The sequence below is a fragment of the Melospiza georgiana genome, chromosome 1 (genome assembly GCF_028018845.1).
Source record: "Melospiza georgiana isolate bMelGeo1 chromosome 1, bMelGeo1.pri, whole genome shotgun sequence".
Taxonomy (NCBI): Eukaryota; Metazoa; Chordata; class Aves; order Passeriformes; family Passerellidae; genus Melospiza; species Melospiza georgiana.
Window position 1 is genome coordinate 60,536,170 of NC_080430.1, and position 21,631 is coordinate 60,557,800.

The following is a 21,631-nucleotide window of genomic DNA, read 5'->3' on the forward strand; positions in this document are numbered from 1 at the left end:
CTTTTTATTTACTACTTTTTATTCCTCTTTGAATAACTTATTATCATATTATTTATAAGTCACTATTCACGTATTCACAAATAAATTAAGAATTATTCTGCTATTGAACAAAGCAAACCACTGAAATGCATTTTAAAACTTGAAATTCCTTTTCAATTGAAGACTGACAAGTTTTTAAATGACACATTTAAATTCAATACCTGTCTTCCTTTGTAGACCATCATCTTCAAAAAACATTTAAAGGTATGCAGAAAACACAATATAGTAGCCTGGTAAACTCATAGATTTTGCTGTACAAGTATGTGGTGCAAATTCTGATAATGGGAAATTTACACTTTACAAACACCAGTTTATACTATCATTCCTGCAGATCTTTTTTGGTCCATCACACCAAAGGTTTCAGTTGATAGAACTCTTAAAAAGCATTCACTACAGTGATATGTTTAACCAAAAGAAGGTTAATGCATGTCTGTTTTCTAGCATTTTAAAATATTCAGTTTAGGCAGGAGATAATGTTGCAGAGTAAGCACAGTTCCACTCAATTTCCTAATATTAACGTAGTTTTAGTGTTCCTCATTTTAAAATTCAGGTACAAGGCAACAGCATCAGTGAGCTTACTCACATTAAACAAAAACCAACTATTTTTAGTTGTTATGAATTACAGAAGAGACAAACCACATCTTTTCCTCTATTAGTAAACTACAGATTCTCTGATCTTTAGAATAAGAATTTAACCCTAAAAGGTAGCCATATATTCTGAACTAAAGTTTATCAGATCAAATAGAACCATTTTCAAAAAGATGTTTTGATACTTATGCTGATATAATCTTAAATAGTACCATCTTAAAAAGCAGAACATGTTTACATTACAAAACTCTCAAAGTAAAAGTAACATTTGAGAGTCCATGTTGCTGGGAAACATGCTACTACACAAGTTTTGTTTGCTGCTTGAGCATTTATTTTTATGCCAATTTAGAGAACATTTCAAGCAAATCAGGGGAAAAAAATAACCAAGCACCACCACATAACCCAGACCAGTCCTTTCAACAGGGACAGCTGTTTATAGAGGAATAAACAATAGATGCTAGGATAAAGTATGCACCAGCAACAGAAATCTTGGGCTAGAAAAGCAGTACACACAGATCTAATTTTAATTCAAGTGTCAAAAAGACCATTGTGAAGAACAATTCAGCTATACATCATGGATTTATCTTTGATCTTCGTTTAGATACCTTCAGTGGTTAAATTCCTCTCAGCTAGAGGATGCCTCCACTAATGAAAAGGGGAAATTGTATTTCTGGTTTAGCAACCAACACTTAGAAAGTGACTCCTGCTTCAATTAACTAAACAAAAATGAAATTTTATAGCAGGCTTTTAAAACAAAGATAAATTGGTTATTCACAACAAAATTCAACACTAAGGGAACCCTTTACATAATTGTTCATTACTAGCATTCTTTATTTTCAATGCAGCCCAACGTATGTATCAAATGTCAGCAACCGCCACAAAATAAACTTTATGTATTTTTTGACCAAACATTGCTGTTCGCAACTACTTGTCTGCTTTAGGTAAAGCATGTGCTGGAGTATCTTAGAATTAGCTGGTAAAAGAACATCATGACAGTAGAAATAAAGAATATGATCCAGCATTTCATTAATCAGAAAGACAGGTGGAATAAACTGCAATTAACTACCTGGAATTTCTCCAGGATTCTCATTACTAGGATTAACATCCCTCTTCTGATGAAACACGTCCAAGAACTTTTAAGTAGCACAAAGAGGTCAAGACTTCATTTTGTTTTGCCTCTAATTTAGAAAAAGAAAGCACTGTCAATCACTGCAATCACTGCACCGTTGTTATGCTCCAGCATAACAACACCCTAAGACCCTAAATTCTCTACAGACTCACTGCTAGGCTAGCCAAGCCTAGCATTCAGGCCTTGCCAAAGGCAGTCTTCTGTAGCACATAGGTATAGCGTGGATCATCAGACAGGATCATTGCAGTGGGAAAGAGAATGATCACTTTCAGCAAAACCAGCAAAAATTCATGTTGACTTGTTTATTTTTCACAGAATATTCTGAGCTGGAAAGGACCCATAAGGACGATCAAGTTCAACCCTTAAATGATCAAATCCATGACCTTGTTGCTCTTAGCACCACACTCTAAACAAATGAACTGATCTCAGGGTTTTATTAACACATGAAGAATTTCTGCTTGCACACTTATTAAACAGAAGAGCATAACTTTTTTGTATGAATTAAAAGGAAAAATACATAAATACGGCTGCTAAGACGAACAAAGAACATTTGGTATAAGACGCAGGTCTACCTACCTTTCGCATTTCATCTCTTCCCTGTCACTTACATGGGGCAAGGAAATGAATGGATTTTTCCTCTTTAGCTTAAGGCAAAATCACAAATTGGACACATATATGACCAATGTACTATTATTGCAGCTGAACCGCGAAAGAGAAACAAATGTGCATCATGGCTGATATTCTTTATCAGACAACAACATTAATTGGAGTGATGTTTAAAACAGGATTGGGAGTGAAGGAATTTTTGCAACTATATCCCAAGTTTCCTAAATAAAACAGCTTTAATTTTGAAATTTGTTATCTTTTTCTACACTCCAAAAATATCCCCTCTTGCTCCTCCATGTATTACATTATCAAATCCACTTGTAAAGCATCATAATTAACTCCAAAACTCCACAGCTGCAACATATGCCAAGTCTTGTGGAAAACCCTAGGAACACGACATGGTCTTGCATTTTTGGTATGCGAGGTATGGTACATGTATGCCACGTACCAGCATCTAAATTATCAAGCAGCAATCCTATACCCCTCCTCTCTCTAGAGACAGGTCTTGAAGAGCTCTGGGCAGATGCTGTCATCATGATTACTAACTAGAAGCGCATGCTCGCCTCTCCTCTGTCTGTACAGACATGGGTTGAATGCACAGCAGACCACTGACTGAGTAGGTAGAAATGACAGAGGAAAAGTCTTTCAACAAACCTTGATTTACACAGTCTCTCCAATCCAGGTCCACCAATATACACTAGGGATAATGACTTGTGTGCACTACTGGATGGAAAATTGGACATGAGCCAGCAACATGCACTCCCAGCCCAGAAAGCGAACACCTGTATCTGGGGCTGCACCAAAAGCAGCGTGAGAGCTGTGGGAGGGGATTCTACTCTGCTGTGCTGAGAGCTCCACTTGGAGCACTGCATCCAGCTCTGGGGCCCCAGCACAGGAAAGACACTGACCTGCTGGAGTGAGTCCAGAGGAGGACCACAGAGTTGATCAGAGAGAAGGAACAGCCCTGCCATGAAGACAAATTTGGGAGAGTTGGGGTTCTTCAATCTGGTGGAGACATGGCTCCAGGAGACCCTACAGCAGCTTTTAGGGGGCTAACAAGGAAGGACGGGGGCAGGCTTTTTAGCAGAGCTGTTGTGATGGGACAAGGTAATGGCTGCAAACTAAAATAGGGTATATTCAGAGTAGACATAAGGAAGACATTTTTAGGAGGGTGATGAAACACTGCAAGAGGCTGTCCAGAGAAATGATAGATGGCCCATCCCTGGTCAGGTTGGATAGGACTATGAGCAACCTGGTTTCATGCAATATGCTCCTGCTCACTGGGAGAAGGGCAAAGTGGTGGTGTTTACCTAGATGACATGTAAAAGGCTCCCTCCAACTCAAAATAATTTATGAAAAATTATAATACTATGAACACAGCATAACACACAAGGCTGTCATACCCCCAGTTTATTTTCACCATTTTTATGTCCTGTTCACATTCAGGAAATCTCTTCCTTGTACCAGATTTTCAGACCTCATGAAATTAAGAAAAAAACCCAACCCATAACCCCCCAAATAAACTAATTCCTTTTTATTAAGCAACTGCTACAAAGAATAAGCTTCTTTGTGTATATTCGTAACTTGGTTTTAGAAGCTCATTATAAATATCTCGTTTCCATGGGAATAACAAAACAAATATATTCACTTTCATTTTCCAAGTGTTACAAGTTCAAACAACTTGTCTACAATTAAGTATGCCAAGGGTGATCACTCAGCTCTTAAGACTCATCTCTTAGATTTAGCATTCCAGAGAGTTAGCATAGAAAGATTAAAAACTGTATATTGAAAAAAATTTTCTAAATCAAGGCATCAGAATGACAATTAAAGCTGACCAGAAAATAATACAAAATGGAAAATAGCAACAAGCAAGGGAAGGTAGGAGGGAAGAAACGTTTTTACAAAACTAGGTGTCATAAAGTTGGCCACTTCAATGAAAAGAAATATATGAGGGACATGAATAATAAAAAGTTTTAAAGCCCTATACTTCATTATGACACAAAGAAACCTTTATGTTTAGAAAGGATACATTCTTACATACCATTCTATTTTAAGGTCTGCTTCTTACAACAAACAGAATTACTGTAATGCATCATCCTTCAGTGGCAGAAACAGTGTTCAAACAATAATGACAGCCTCCTGTATCTATGCCTACATTTGGGAACAGAATGAACATACTCAGAAGAATTTTAGGAAGCTTCCCATCACTTCCCCTTCCTTGATAAGTGTCTCCACATGTGGCTACTACGTAATAGGAGATTATGAACTGAAGCTTGAAATCCTCAGTTTGCTCTTGGGAGCCCAAGTTCACCTATATAAAAACATCAGTTCTGTGTCTGGACACCAGCACAGTCAACAAAGTGCAAAGTATCAATCATTGGCCCAAAGTAGATTGGAACAGCAAGCATTGCAGCTTCCATTTGCAGATATTACTACTAACAGTGCCCTGAATTCTTAAATGTGAAAGTGTACTGCTGCAAATGGATACCATGGAGTTGAATACTATTTGGATTAACAGTTGTCCACAATTTCAGCTGAAAAGCTACACAATTACACTCCATATACCTGATACACAAAATCCTTGATTGGTATTAGAGATCTTTATCTCCAGAGCACTAAAACAGCTCAGTGTTAATAGAACAAAGTCTACAACTTAATAGGTCCTGCTGTAATCTCCAATCTACCAAAAGACGTCCCAAATGCCCATCACAATAGGATACTTTTCCATTTTCTTACACTGAAGATAGGAAAGAAAATGTAGAATTACAGTGAGAAGCTTCTATTTTTGTTAGTATGTCAGACAGGATTATGGCAGGATACAATAACCAGGACTGTTCTGCTGTGGAAATTGTCATCTACAGTCTAAGGAGTATAGCAGGTATGACAAGGGTCTAAAAACACTATAACTAGAAGTGGAAACCCAACAAATGTTTTTGCATAAACTCTAACAGAAGGAGTTTTGTTTGTAATTCTAAATTCACTAGGGACTTGGGTGTCTGATCAACTGAGCAGTCAAGTAAAACTCAACAGCATCTCCTCTTGTAAATCAGAACAGAACTTCGGGTACTTCCTATATTTATTCCCAAGGCAGTCTCATTCATTCAGAAAACAGAATGAAGGACCAAGCTGGCAAGAGAATGCATGAGCAGCTTATTTGTGACAGTTTGTGACTTACTGGCACAATAAGCCTGATCAGGCTATTTCTGATTTGCCACTATTGCTCCCACATCTACGTAGGCAACTGCTAACTAATACTGAAGCACTTCTTAATTATCAGAAGTAAACACTGAAAATCATCTAAATTAATCACATAAAGGCATCACCACTGAGAACAAGACCATTAGTCAGGCGTTCTTCCCTAAGGACTAACTAAAGGCACATTTCCTAATGACATTCAGCCCTGACTTCATACTTTATCTGTTTCTCTTTTATCTTAACATGCCACAACAAAAAGTCACTACAGCTGAAACTTACTGATTTTCATACAAAGATTTTTCTTACTTTCCACTTTATAGCAGCAACTTTATTTTTACTGCTGTTACAGGCAAGATCATTTGCCCCTCTTTGTTTAGTAGAAGAGACACTGTCTCTTCCATGCTAATTGTAAAAACACCAAGTCTTCATGATGTGGTCTATAAACAAAATGTATATCGCTAACAATTGCTAGTGGTATTTGTACTGCGCACCTCTACAAACATAAGGTAGTATCACATACAAATTCAAATTCCTTGAAGCAAAATAGGTTTCACCCATCTCTGCAAAACACAGCATTCATCTAACAGATGTATCTTTTTTCCAAGAATGTCTGCTGTAATGCTATCACCACAAAGTCCAAAGCTATGTAACCAAGAAGCAGATTATGAGATTATGCTGCAGAGCCTTCCTTCCTTCCTTCCTTCCTTCCTTCCTTCCTTCCTTCCTTCCTTCCTTCCTTCCTTCCTTCCTTCCTTCCTTCCTTCCTTCCTTCCTTCCTTCCTTCCTTCCTTCCTTCCTTCCTTCCTTCCTTCCTTCCTTCCTTCCTTCCTTCCTTCCTTCCTTCCTTCCTTCCTTCCTTCCTTCCTTCCTTCCTTCCTTCCTTCCTTCCTCCCTCCCTCCCTCCCTCCCTCCCTCCCTCCCTCCCCTCCCTCCCCTCCCTCCCCTCCCCTCCCCTCCCCTCCCCTCCCCTCCCCTCCCCTCCCCTCCCCTCCCCTCCCCTCCCCTCCCCTCCCCTCCCCTCCCCTTCCCTTCCCTTCCCTTCCCTTCCCTTCCCTTCCCTTCCCTTCCCTTCCCTTCCCTTCCCTTCCCTTCCCTTCCCTTCCCTTCCCTTCCCTTCCCTTCCCTTCCCTTCCCTTCCCTTCCCTTCCCTTCCTCCTTCTTGCAATTTTCACTTTCTCCTCTCTTACACAGCTCAGAATTTCTGCAAGCTACCACCAGCACAATTCATAGCCAAGAAGTCCCAAACTAAAGGTAGGTCCCTAGGCAGCTAACCAGGCTGGTAGAACCTTGCAATCTAATGGAGTATTAAAGATATCCTGTGAAGGTCTGGTTTTCACTATATATCAGTCAAGAACAGAATAAAAAACCTCTTAGATACATGGTGCAAAAAAAACTCTTAAAAATTTAAAAGAGAAGATTTTCTTGGATAAAACTGAACAATGCGTAATTAACCCAAAGCACAGGCTTGTGTGTAAATTTTGAAAATAGAGCTGAGGATAGATGAGCAAGCTAAGAAAGCTACTTTAATACTATCAGGGTATTTGCACTGCAATAACTAACAGCTCTAAAGAGATATGGTTAAAAAAACCAAAATTAAGGTAACAAAACTTCAAATATCACTTTGCATCAGACTTCTGCCCAATTAATGGGTAAAACAGGATACTGAAATTAGACATCCATATGTTGATGCAAGCAGGAGTAATTTGGCAAATTGTGAGGAAAGAGGCATTGACAATATTTTCAAAAAAGTGATCCTAGTTAGAAGCTACAACAGAGATCTTCAGCTAAAGTAGTGGTCAATTCTGGAACACAAGCACCTTTGAATGCATAGCTATTTACTACAAGTGGATTCTTTTGGCAGGAAGAGTACGACTGACAATGAAGGCATCCAGATGACCTTCACAATTACTCTCTCTAAGATAGATAGCATGTTGGCCAAGTCACAGTACAGCAGCTGAACTAGATGGCTTCATATACCCCATGACAACAAGTGAATGCCATTATCAGTTTTCTAGGAAAGAAAAACAAGACAAGTGCAATGCAAAATGCAGTACAAAATTCTCTCACTATATTACTTGCAAATAGTCCTCACTTACAGAAACCTCTCTGGGAGTGGGTCACAAGGGCAGAACACCACAGATCATTTACTCAGAAGCTGAACCTGGAATGGCCTGTTTTCCCTCCGGTTGCTTTTTGTCTCACTAATGAGCAAGGGTAAAGCAGAGTTTGCCCAGATTATTCTAAGTGTCTGAAACTGGGACAGTTGCTAAGCAAGAAAAGCAGAAAGCAATGAAAACCTGAAGCAAGAGGACATCAACAGCTCACTAAACCAGCAGTTCATTGGACTTCATTGCAACTTAAATATTTTAGGCCTCCCTTATGAAAACTGTTTTCTGATCCTTGAGTTAACATGTCTCTCCTCTTGACTTTTTTTCCTACCCTGTGTGCTTCCTATGTGCTTCACTCATGGTGAAAATTTGTTTCCTTTAAAATAAAATCTGAAATTCAAAAAAAGAGAAATCCAACAGCTATAAGCCTATCAGATAAAATAATACTGGGAAGGGAACAAAGGGGGACTGGAGAACAAATATGACTCGGCAAAAACATTACTAAGTAAAAGCTTCCAAAAAAAGCAAATCCCACAATGAGTTAAAGGGGTTAAAGAGATTTAATGGGATTTACAGAGGATGAGGAAAAGAGAAAGTCCAAACAGACAGTAGGTCTCATACCTATATACAGCTTAGAGGAATAGATTAATTTAGCTAAACAGAGTAGCAGAATCCAATATTTCACATTCATTTGAGGTTTTTTTCAGTTTAAGAGAACAAAAATAATGCTATATTTGAACATTTAATAATGAAGATTATGTAATAGTTAGCTACTGATAAGAAGTACTAGGAAAACTCTGTGAAGCCTGAAGAAAGTATGTGCCCCAACTTACTTTAAAAGAGTTTGCAAGTGTATTTGGCATGAGAGGCATGGACCAGAGTTTGGAAAAAGATAGAAACATGCGCTACCAAGTAGTCTGGGAGTACTTCAGCTTTTCCTTGTTATAGAAGAGAGATATCCATCTTCTGGTTGCCAACCCTGTGGACTCTGCCCAAATTACACACACAACAAGACAGAAGATAATTTTATCACTCCTTAGAATGCTGTCTACTCCTGTGAAAGAATCCAATAAAGGACATACAACTTGCAGATAATGTTCAGTAACACAGAAATCCATTCCTTGGGTGTATGAAGGATTGATATCATTTGACAGCACAATTTGGGTGGAAGTTAAGACATTAAAGGACATGGCAAGGGTGAGTGCAACTAGCAGGAATATTGGCCAAAGTAGAGAAATTAGAAGCAATTCAAAAAACAGGCTGCAGACAGGTCTTAGCTACAAATGGTAGGGTACAAACTAGTGCTGAAGCAGAAAGACAATGCCTCAAAATCAGGCTTCCGGCATATATGCTTGTTTCTTCTCTAGCAGGCTCAATTTGTTTGCTGTTTTCTTTGGTTCTTGTCATCTTAAGGATATGTGCAAGGCTAGGCATACATATAGACCATAGGGGAAGGGAGCAGACACTAACCACAGTGTAACAACCCAGTACTGTGCCCAGCTGCCAGAGACAGGGCTGAGCACATCCAAAATGCAAAAATCCAAGAGGATTTATAGGTCATAGTGCTCATTAAGTCAGCTTCAAATAAATAAATTAAAGCAGTTAAGAATAGTTGAAGATTTACTAAGCATTCTTAATAGCTAATAACTTCATCTATATGTCTTCTCCAGGCTGAGCTTACTACACAAACTAGCGGTAAGAAGATTTTTCATATAATAATACTTCCCATTTAAACTTGAGAGAGCTGAAAAAGCTGATACAACCACTGCAGTTTCAAAAGCTCTTTCTTGCTGTTGAAGTGCAGGGGCTTAGGGCAAAGGCTTTACAACTGAGATGACAGGGCAAAGAACCAACATCACCTGTACTTTCTCCACCAGCTAAAGCAGTGCACATGAACACACTGCCTGATAACCCAGGGAAAGAAAAGTAGGATACACAGACAAGGCATCCTTCTACAGCTCACCAGCAATCCCATGTGAGCTGACATGTCTCATTCACATCCCAGAACAAAAAAAAACCAAAATCAAACAAACCAGCATTTTGGTTTATTTTGATTCTCTCTCTTGATTTCACACCTAGTGTGAAAACATTTCATTAAAAATGAGACAAATCAAAGTATAAAGAAATGACATCCAACAGAAACACCGTTCTAGAACATTGTAACAAGCAAGTAAGGTCAACGCTGCATGGCCAAACATCTTCTAAGCCGAAGTGAATGCATTTTATTCCAAGCAGTTAATCCATAGAAACTATACAAAATTGTTCATAAGTATGAACAATGACTAAAAAAATATTCTCAAGGTCAGCTTTCAGATTACTAGCTATTTTTCAGGACTTCATTTATATTACTAACCTGAATTTGTATAAATACATGGCACTCAGAGATAGGAAAAGAGAAACAACCTAATGAACCTTCATATTAGCACCCTCAGGCTTTTGGTAACCAGTAGCCTTCCTTACTGCTTTCTCTCTACATACAGTATCAGTGTTTTGATTGAGTTGACATACAGGGAAGACATTACCTTTTCTGATGAGACCAGTTAACCAAGAACAGGACACAACATTTGTCAAGGGAATAAAAAGTGGAATTTTTACAATAGAAAACAGAGTTACATAAGACAGTGCTGTTTTTATTAATGAGACCCAGAACAGAAAAGCTTCATATCTAAAACTAGATATTGAATGGTTATCTGGTATGACATCTTACTTGATTTAGAGAAAATTCAGACTCAAGGGGACAAAGAACAATGGCATTATTAAATAGCACTGGACATAGTAAGATCTTAACTCCTTACGTCTCAAGATATTAGAGCTTAAATTATGCTTTCATTGGACTTCGAAAGTAAACCATTGCACAAGGGACAGAATAATAACTGAATCCAATTCTTTATTATGGGACAACAGTGAGCATCCAAGCTTCTATCTCACAACATATTACTCAAAAAATTTTCTCCTCTCAGTTTTTCCTTAAATTAAAACAAACCCCCTAATTCTATGTGCTACTGACTTTCTTGGAATTTCCTTCTTATTTTCCTTCTCAGATACTGTGATGTCTCAGCAAAAACTCTAGCTGTGTATCCTTACAATGTCTAATATTAATGAGGGATTTTTAATTCCCAGACAGGAATTTAATAACTACCAAAATTTTTAGCCATTTTTCCTACATGGATCCAATCCAGATCAGAGCAACACACAAAGTACAATGCAAAATGGTGGCAAGGCAAAGGGGGAGTTTTGTGGGGACATGTTTTTAAATTACTATGAAGCTCAAGTAAAACTACAAGTACAATTTGAACATTTTATTGCTTGTTCCTATGGAGAAAGGTGTCTGGATCACTGTTTCAGTGAGGCCTCAGGCAAAACTCCCATCCTAATTCAGAAATTACACTGGTCAATATAAAGAAAAGAAGCACCTGGCTGATTACAAGTAAAATGAAGGAAAAGGGATGAGTAACACAACCTTGAATTCATATAGAGCATATTCACTCCACTGTTCAGGCACGGCAGCTGTTTGTTAATCACCACACTGCACCAGGATACAGCAAGTTTACTTGAATTTCTTGGCCAAGAAATTCAGAAGGCACTGTCTGATAGCTGAGGTAACCAGCTCCAGGAGATTTCTCCCTACCCTCCAAGTAAATATTTCCACAGTTGCAGACTGGTTTTCAGTGAGTTTTTTGTGAGAAAGGTACAATACCATTTAATATTATACATAAGAAATATGGTACGTATTTTTCAAAAACAGTTTTGCATTGTTATTTCTAAAACATAATTTAAACAAAGCAACACAGCTTCATGTATTTGGGAGCTGCAGCCAGCTCAGCAGACAAGCTCAGCAGTAAGCAACTCATTGCTGACTAAAATGCAGCTATGGAAGCCAGAGCAGCAGTCCTCTAATCCAAGGTGGAATTTTCCTTTAGAGTTTAATTACACAGAATTTAAAACCAAGAGTTTTATCAGATTGTCTCACTAAGAAAATATCATTGTCAGATGGTTTTACAACAGCACCATTCCAGTTTTTCAAAGGATTTCATGCACTTGGATTGTTTTCCATGTCAAATCACATCTAACCACAAAAGCAATTTCTGAATCTAGTGATAACTCAATCATAGGGAGCTCTCTAAGTAAAAAAGTATGTGCTTGTGGGAGAGGTTGTTTCAGTGATCCTGATGACAGAGAGAAAACATGGATGTATGTATATCTGCTAACATTTTTTGCTGGCAATATGAGAAGGTGGCAGTATTAAAAATAGACAGCTGGTGTTAACTGATGCCAGCTCGATCCTGGTGTGTAAGAGTCATTGACCATGGTTGGAGATAGAAAGGTGTGAAATCAAGAATGACACACCAAGTGAAAAAAGAGAAACAAACTACAGTGTTAGTCCATATCCATAGGTCACGCGCAAAGAAAGCCACAAAACTATTTGCCATAACCAACAGCCAAGGGCCAAATCATGACCTTCAAGAAAGGAGAATCCAGACTGCAGTTATGCACAGAGCAGAAACCAAACATTTTCTCTTTCAAAGAAAACAAGAAATATAATAGAAATAATTAAGAAACTGCATATTTCTCACCTACTGGAAGATTGCCTTCCATATGAAAGGGAAAATTGGATGTTGACAGCAAACTTCTAAATATACAATCCCCAACCTTGGAGAATTTCCAATTCTATGTCTGTTTCTTGCAAAGGAGATTTCACTCAATGTTAAAACAACAACATCCACAATGATGTTCTGCTCCCCATGTCCTCCTTATCTTCATGTCTTATGAAACAGCAATTAGAGATGCAATTGTCTGCATTGGCAGCATTCTCATTTTACAAAACAAGAAGACAGAAGAATAGGTAGACTGTGGCCAAAACAGTCCCTCAAACCATTTACAATGAGAGTAGGAGAGTATTTGAAGAGGTATTCACTTGAAGAGAACAATACTATTTTTTAAAACTGCAGATGGGAAATGTTAAGGCTAAACTATAGAACAGCAAAACCCCTGTAACATTTATACACGAGAGCGCCTCGTTTCCACTACAGATCCAAAAGCCAAATCCATATGTCTGCTACTGCCAATGCAGAGAATATTCTTTAATAAGTTCTTCTGCCATGCCTTCATCACTTCTGCTATGCCTTTATCCTTACCATAACTTGTAGAGATGGGTACCTACCTTTGCACAGCTTAGGGAAAAAATAGCTAATGCATCTGACCACTTACTTCATATACCTCAAGAGCAATCTCTAGGCACTTTTCATCTCAGCACAAGGTTGTTGCAATTGACAATGCAACCCTCAATCTGAATGAAGATCCCCTACTAATCATAACCAAGAACAACTGTACGAAGCCTCACAAGTATACCTCACAAGTAATTAGGGCATGCCTGTGAGCTTAAGAGACCAAAATAATTGAACATAGACAAAGCACAGAGTTTTAACCATCTCCTCACAAAAAAACCCCAACTCTAGAGAAAGAGAAAGCCTGCCAAACAAGTAGTTACAATAAAGCTACCTCCAGCTTCAAAAAGAAGCCCCTTTGACTCGTTGGGTGAGAGACTGATCCTCTCTGTGGCCAGAGCAGGGAACACATTTTCCAAATGGAACTCTCAGTTGTGTCACAGAATCTGCAGAACAGTCCATGCCAATAATGTCTTGGCACTTTGTGAAAGCTATAAACAGAGTGACCCAATTCTCCATGGGGATCTATCACCTCCCCTGGACTAAAGATCTGTATATCAGTCTTTACAGTGCTGACTCATGTGCATCTGAAATCAATCCAAAAGAAAGGCAGAAAATTACGACAGTTGATACCAATACAGACATTCTGTCATTTATGTTGCACTTCCCTATTCAAAACATGCAAAAGTTTACAATAAATGGAGGTTTACCCACCTAGTTGCAGACATCATCATCACAAACCAAAATGATAAGGAACAACTGGAAAGATTCCAAGATGCTGGAATGAATTGTGAAAGCAGAGAGGAGACTATAAAAGAGCAAGCATACACTCTTTTGGAAATCTGTGACTTATTTAGACCAACAGCTATGGAACAAAGGTATTGAGGCAGTGCTGGGTAAGATTTGCTGCCCTCTTGATTTTTGCTTTGTACAAAAGGATACTTTCATCTACAAACACAAATTAGTACATTCTTACACTAGTAATCTCCAGCAGCTCTCAGTTACTTACATTCAGAAAATGAAGCGTCATGTTCATTTTTCTCAGAGTACTATCTCAATTCTGAAAACTGTTTTCTTTAAACCCTATGATTTCACCAGCAGAAGCAACAAAGTATTGCTCCAAATTGTCACCCACCGACATGCTGGTGCAAGAATATTTAATGTATCTATTCCCACAATGTTTTCTATAGAAGGGCAAGTTTTCTAAATAGTGGACAGTTAATGATGCAATTAGTATTAGACTTGTGTGCTCTAATCCCAATGCATGTCAGAAAACTGTCTTACTTTACAGGAATATACTAACTTATTTGTGGTACAAAATCTTCTGATTGAAGGCCCCTGAAGAATTTCCATGGGATCTAACTCAACATATAGGGGTGTCGCCCTCCATCAGCACTGCCAATGCGGTAGATACTGTTCGTAAGCAAGTCAAGTATATCCTCACAACCTATAAAGCACAAAGCAAACTGGCTCTTGCAAGAAAATAGGATGGCACAAAACCAATAGATTAACACAATGTATATATACACAGTTCAGCTCTATGTTTTCTGTTGCATGTACCAGCCTGTACAGGTCTACTCTGAAAGCTCCCAAAATACACAAATGACAAACACCTTTGCAGGTTTACATGTTGATCTTTTTTACTACAGAACCTCTACATTAAGAATGTTTATTCAAGTAGTCAATTTAAACCAGCTTAAGTTCTTGATGGATGTATTTATGGTTATTTAACGTCTCACAGTAAGGACAGTAAAACCAGCAGGAATTCAAAAGCAAATGTTTCAGGCAAATGCTCTCCTTCAATTACTTCAAGTTTGACAATCAAAGAAAGTTTTATGCACTCCTGAACATCTTATCCTATACCTACAGAGTACCCTATACCTACACAAACAAAGCTCTGAGATCACAGCTACAAAAACTACTAAGTCTTTATGTCTTTCTAACCTGCAGCACTTATAGAGTGTCCATCCCCTTAGAGGCATTAGAAGCCAAATTCTCTCACACTTCAAAGCTCAAAAAAACCTCCAGATTTTCAAATAGAACTCAATGAGGATGAAAAGCAGAAATTCTGGCCAGAAATCTTCTGCGTACATGCAAACCAGGTACACTCTATATGCTTCATTTTCTAAAAACAGCAGCATATGACAATTTAGAATGCTGTTGAGAGGTTAGTCAATACTGCAAGCCCTTTAAAAATTACTACGTATGTTGCAGAAGCTGTGCTCTTCAGCAAATTACTTCTTCCAAGATAAAGAGATCACACACCTGGGGCAAGCACATATAGAAATCTAATCAACATTTGGCCTAAGTTATTTGGGTAACTGTCTCCAGAAAATATGTCTTGTCATCTTTTTTATCTCAAAGCTTTGACAAGTGGAGTCAAAAAACTTCCAAAAATGCCTAATGTCATGTCAAATAACATCAAGTCAATGCCCCTAACATTAAAGAAGTCCAGCTCTCCATGGGTAGTCCTTAAGTCTGATTGCTCTTATATACCTCTTCTGTTTATCTCAGGTTACCACCACTTCACTGTCCACCTGGACTATGGCTTTCACAGATTAGTACTCAAGGAAGTAGTAGACAAGGAGGACAAGGAAGCCAATGACTGGGTGACACGGTGTAGCATCTAAAACGGAAATAAAAGGAACAATCTTCCAACCATGCATGAGATAGTGTATTGTTGGGCAAAGAACACAAAATTACATCAGGAAAGGAATTATCAAAATTATTCAGAATGGCCAATGTTGACTGAAGCTGCAGTCAGATGGATTTCCAAGTCAGACTCAAAATTAGAATGTTAAATCAGCACACCAAGTTCATCCAATTTGGTACGGAAGCAGGAAAACTAAGCAGCGTATTTAACTGCCTAATACCCTCTCTATAGCTTTCTCCATCTGGTTAGAGGAGTCCCAATAGGCAACAGACTGTTGTCTTGAAAAAAAAAAAAGTATCAAGCTAGTTCTGTGTATTTTAGTTCAACAAATTTCCCAGCTACAATGTCCACTTCAGCATAATGTAAAGCTCTCCCATTACTCTCAGGTGAAGTGATGAAAGAAAAGAAACCTGTCTGAAAGAGGACAGCACAGCTCCTTACCTTTCTGTAAAGGTAAGGAAATAATTTCTATTTGATTTTCCAAGACTACAAGGTCCTGGAAAAAAAATCATGCTATTTATGTTTTTTAATAAAGGATAAGTTGCTGAAACACATGGCAAATGCACTGGGGCTCTCTAAAGGATCTACTAAACTGAATATTCTTCACTGTTCTTTTTAAACTAGTACTAGGACTTACTAGGAACAAAAATTATTTTAATCATATTATAGTCTTTAATTTTAGATTTGCATTCACACCACTCCATTATCTCTAATAATTAGCATTAAAAATGTCCTGAACTGAAATCTCAGACAGTTAACCACCATTTTCATCTGAGATCTAGAGTTAAAATTCTTTATTTCTGGATATACGCAGGACAATCACCTAATAGAATGGCTACTGTATGAGGTACATATATTCTTTTACTACCTTTCTGTACCTTCTTACATTGTTCTGTTAGACTTGAAACCTATCTTTAAACCTACAAAGCTCTTTATACTAAAAAAAGACAGAACCTATAAATGCCAAGTTACTCAGTTTTTCTTATTTTTCCTATTTATAGGCTCTTTCAAGAATACCAGCTCACCTATTAAATTTTTGGCTGAAAATTAAAAAGGTGCCAAAAAAATCAAATAAAACATCCTCCCTAGAAACCCTCTTGTACAGCTGAAAACATTAATCAATGCATACTGCTTAGAAACCTACAAAACCTTCTGTTGGCATCATGCCAAATGCAAACAGTTTGACGCATGCTGATCTCCACTTGGATTACAAATACCCCAGGCATCTATTTCCATACAGCATCCATGACAGGAAGAAAATGTAAACAGCCTAAATTTGGAAGAAAGGTTACTTACTACCTGTTTCAAATTGCAACACAGGAAGACAGCCCATAAAGGAGTATCAAAATAGGACTCCTTGTGTTCCCCTAGTAACACAAACTATCTTAAGTGTGCAGCAGCAGTAGCTGCTGTGCACAGAAAGTGATGGGAGAGCTGACAGTAAATACTGCAGTCATTACTTTTTTAAGCAGCACATACCACAGAGGCTTGCTCTAGCAAAAGCAAACACCAAATACCTTTTTGTGAAATACAGACTGCATACGATGATGAGTAAGAACTGCTCACCCTCTACTCTGTGATCCTCTACTCAGTAGCTTCTTGTATTACTCTCACACTGGTCTGTGTCAAATAGACCCTCCAGTCTCAGCACTATTGGTTCCATTCAGAAGTTTAACAAACACCACCCCAGAGAGAGTAACAAACCCCTCGAAAATCACAAAGCAGCTAAGTCCAGGGTTAATTGGTACGGCACTGGGAATTGTAATGAGTAATCTGGAGATTCTGTATAACTGAGATATATTCCAGACAATAGGCACAGATCCATTTTGTTTTCTCATAAAAATTTTTTAGTTTTGCTGTAATGAACTATTATTGTGTTAGAGTATTACTGTATTATCTGTTGTTAACTGCAAGAAAAACAACTTCTCTTGTATACAATTATAACGATATAAAAGCTATCAGTTTAGTCTTTTACATACCATTAAAAACATCATACTGATAGTACAATAACTACTTGTTAGCTTATTTTAATTTTTAAACAATATTTGCAACTGAAGAGCATATAATAAAGATCTAAGACATCAGGGCAATGAAGCAAGTGCTGTCATGTGTCATGAGAGTCACAGCCTGGTGCCAAAGATCACCAGTGTTCTGCAGCTGTTTATGCCCAGGATCACAAATAGCACTAAGTGGTACAATGTTCTCCTGTATCAGCTTGGACAAACAGATGTGCTGGCTCCTGTTCAGCAGATGATGGTGGTGGCTCATCCTTTTCTTCAGAGTCTTCTATGTTTCTGTCTAGAAGAAGAGAACTGTAGGAAACTTTTAGCTGTTCTGAGCATTGTAGTGACACAATCATGAAAATAAGGTAACAGAAGTATATAGCAGTTTGCCAAAGAAAAATATATGAACTGAAAGCTCTGCAGCTGCACTGGCTTGGCTTGTTTGCAGCAGGAAAACTGTATGATTTTATAGACTCCAAAGACCCCACAAAATCAACTCTTGTGTCAAAAGGCTAGAAGCATCACATGGATGTGATGCCACATCACATAGTGAAGCCACAATCATGAAAATAAGGTAACAGTGTGAGACTGGAAGATTTCCCACACTTTCAACACTTTTCCCTCCAGAACAAAGCTGAGGCAAAGAAGAGGAAAGACAAATCAGTGCTGCCAAGGTAGCGTTCCTCATTTTCTGTCAGCACACATTACCATCCCTTCCTCAAAGCTCACAGTTCAAAACCCAAGCAAATGTCACAAAAGCTTTGCACCCAGCACAGTGCAAAGGGCTTCACGAGCAGGGCAGTGCAGCCCACACTCCTGCAGCTGCACAGGGCTCACTCCTGCAGCACCACGGCCCCTGGCAAGCTTGTGGCAACTCTGTGCTGGGCAGCTCTGCACACAGCATGGCACCATTCCCAAAAGGCCTTCCACAACCACTTCCTGGGAAGGAAAAGCACTGAGAAAACCTACTGGACTTCAGGAATATCACACCTTCCAAACAAACACCGAGTGCCCTGGCTTCCACAATGAACTCTTGGCTTCACTCAAACAACTTTGCCTCAAGGTATTTTCTACCGCTTGCCATCGCTCACAAAGATTTGGGCTTCACTTAAAGCTGCTCCACAGCTTAGGCAGAAACTTAATGATGCAAAACCCTGCAGTTGGGTTTCCTGCTTGGTTTTCCTTCCTGAATTACAAATGTCCAGATAGTACAGAAATAGTCCCTGCCTGCCTGAGGGACTGAGTCTCTTCAGCAATCAGTGCTGGGAGTGCCTGCACAGCCAAAAAACACTGGTGACAGACAGGAGGTGACCTGCTCCTCTTACTCCTCACCACAAGGGTGCAACACCTTAGCCACAGTACTCCTGGCCACACTGTCAGCTGCAGTCTGACAGTTCCTCTGAACGCTTTCCAACATCTGCTCCTTCAACCATAAAACTTCACTATCTAACAGCACATCCTCCTAGAAAAAGTTGCCATGGAGATTTCTTTATGCACCTAAAATGTTCTGGGAGCCCGCAGAATCAGCACCAACATTCATAGTCTCAGCAAGGTTTTGGAAAATTATCATGCTGCTGGTAATATCCACAACCTTTGTAAAAACAGGAAACAAAAAATGACTGCAACATGGAAAAAGAATTTCAAAGGGAAAGTCTGCCGCCCTTTTAGGGGGTGTGGGGGGCATTGTACCACAACTCCATACCAAAACTGTATTTCCTTTGTTTTTAAATTCATGGGAAGGCATGCACATGTATTAGAAGTCTGCAGAAAGTCAGAAACAGAGATCAAGCTTCAAATAAAATTGGGATTTCATTCACGTTCCTTTGCTTTAGCACATGTACAGACACACCAACACAAAAGTAAACAAAAAACAACTCCACTTCAATAATGCCGGAAAGTAGCATCATTTTAACATATTATTGTTGTAGTGCATTTTTATACTTTGTAATATTTTGAAGTACTTTTGTTTTGTATCCCCATATTTTGCCCAAATGGTTTATCCCAGACTGTACCCCCCCCTCCCTTTACCTGTGTTATCTCCCTCTCGGGATGAGATCACCCCCAAACCTCCACTCTGGCTCTCTGTCAATCACTCAGCATCCCATCCCTCCATCTAGAAGCTTCAGTCCAGGTCGTCGAGTGATTAGCTAGAGGCTAGGGGTCAGCCCCCCAAGCCTTGCACCATTCGCTGTCCTAAATGTCCATCCCCCCAGTACCCTTCCCTTAGGGTCACTTATTGGTTAGTAAAATGTTATCTACTTTGGGTTTCCACCTCCCTTTAAATGTAACCTTGGCACATCTCCCGGGGCTCTCGGCAGGAGGCCCCTGAGGTGCAGGAGATCCTTTGGGACTCCCAGAATAAAACCTTGGATTAACCCCTGCTAAGAGTCGGCCCTTTATCTTCTACCGATGTCTCTAGTGTCTCTTCTGCTGCAAAGGTGACTAGCCTAGGTGCCCTCAGTACCCTCGGGACTCGGGAGAGTGTCTCCCCACTGTCGGCTGTGTCGAGGCCTCCTCCCCGGCGTCTGCCGACTCGCAACTGGCCGAGGGTTCCTGAGAGGCTCACAGAGGGACTGAGACAGCTTGGCGCCCAACGTGGGGCTCTGAGACCATCCCCAAAACTCACGGACAGGGCTCGGACATTCTTTTAGACTCTTCTCCAAAGCCTTTGGCCGGCAAGCTACCTCAGAAGAACACACTCACTTTAACGAGTTGCTCTTCTGTGGACGAGACTGGTAGCTCTTGAAGCACCCTCAAGAGTCAGTTTCAAGTGGAAGTCATCATCCCAGGACCCCCCCCCCTTTCCTGTCCTACTGGATTGGTAAGTTTTACCTTTTTCTTGTTTCACCCCTCTTTGGGAGGGGGTTCCTTTCCCTGCCTTTGTTTTCAGGCTTGCTGCGGAGAGCCGAAGTTTTTTTTTCTCTATTTTTGGGAGGCTGCCAGCTGCAGGCTTTTCTTTCTTCCCCACCCGACCTGGGTTGGTGAAATTTGAGATGAAAAATTTTAAATCACAGCTACAATGGGTGCCAAGCTTTCTGTATCTCACAAAGGTGTCTATTACCATCTTTTAAATTTTCTTAAGAGTGAAGAAATCCAATTTTCAAAAACAGATGTTAAACAATTTGTTAGATGGCAGTTCCTTCATTTCCCCGACGCTTCAACTGAAAATATTAATGATTTGGCTTTCTGGGACAAAATTGCTAATGAATTATTGAGAGCAGGGAAGTCAGGTGACAAATCTCTGTCAAAGTTTGCTTTTCTAGCTATGCAGATAAGAAATGATGTAAAATCCAAATCAAAAATGCAGGAGCAGCCATTCGGGAACAATTTCAAGACCTCTGCTTCCCAGAAACCCGATTTAGCCCCTTCCAAGTTATGTCTTCCCTATCCTAGCCCTCTTTCCTTACCCTCAGCTCCGAGACAGGACATTCTGAAGAAAGCTACACTCCCTCAGAAGCTCCCAGTCTCCACTCCGGAGAGTCCTGGCCAAACTCCCCGGGACTTTACCCTTTCCCTTATTTCCCCAAGTTGCGATACCCCGTCCTGGAATCCTTGTGCTCGTTTTTGTACCTCCGATCTGCTTCAGGTGATTCCCCCAGGCCATGATGGTGGATACCACATGGCCGTGCCTGCTCCTTCTTCTTCCCACAATCCTTTTCGCTCTCCAAACAATCCATTTTGGTTGGAAAACCCCGCCCCTGACACCCTCCCTCCCAGCACCCTCCCCCCTCCTCCTACTCTGGCCCCACCCCCCTCAGCCCCTTCAGGAGTTTTCCCACCAGCTGCCCCTTCCCTCCGCTCCTCCCTCAGCCCGCCCTCCAGCTCCCAGGTCAGAGAAACCGGAGATGCTGAGCCTGGCAGCCGGAACCCTGAAACATCACTAGTCCTTTCTGCAGCCCCTGTGTCTTACATTTCAGATTTAAACAGGGGGATTCAGCCGCATTATAGCTCTTTTCTGTTGATTCTGTCAAAGAACTTGCCAAAGCCCAAAAAGATTTTGATAGATCGAGTGAATATTTTAGGAGACTTCTTAAAGCTATGCTTTCTGCTAATACCTTAACCCCTGCTGACATCAAACACCTTTTTGCCTGCCTATTATCCCAATCTGAATATCTCTTGTGAGATGCAGCATGGAAAAAAGGACT

At 39.7% G+C, this 21,631-nt stretch overlaps 1 protein-coding gene across 1 annotated transcript in view; it reads right to left on the reverse strand.

Moving 5' to 3' along the window:
* The window catches only part of TPPP (tubulin polymerization promoting protein), a 73,812-nt gene that overhangs the window by 15,110 nt on the left and 37,071 nt on the right, over nucleotides 1-21,631 (reverse strand). The window lies entirely within an intron of this gene.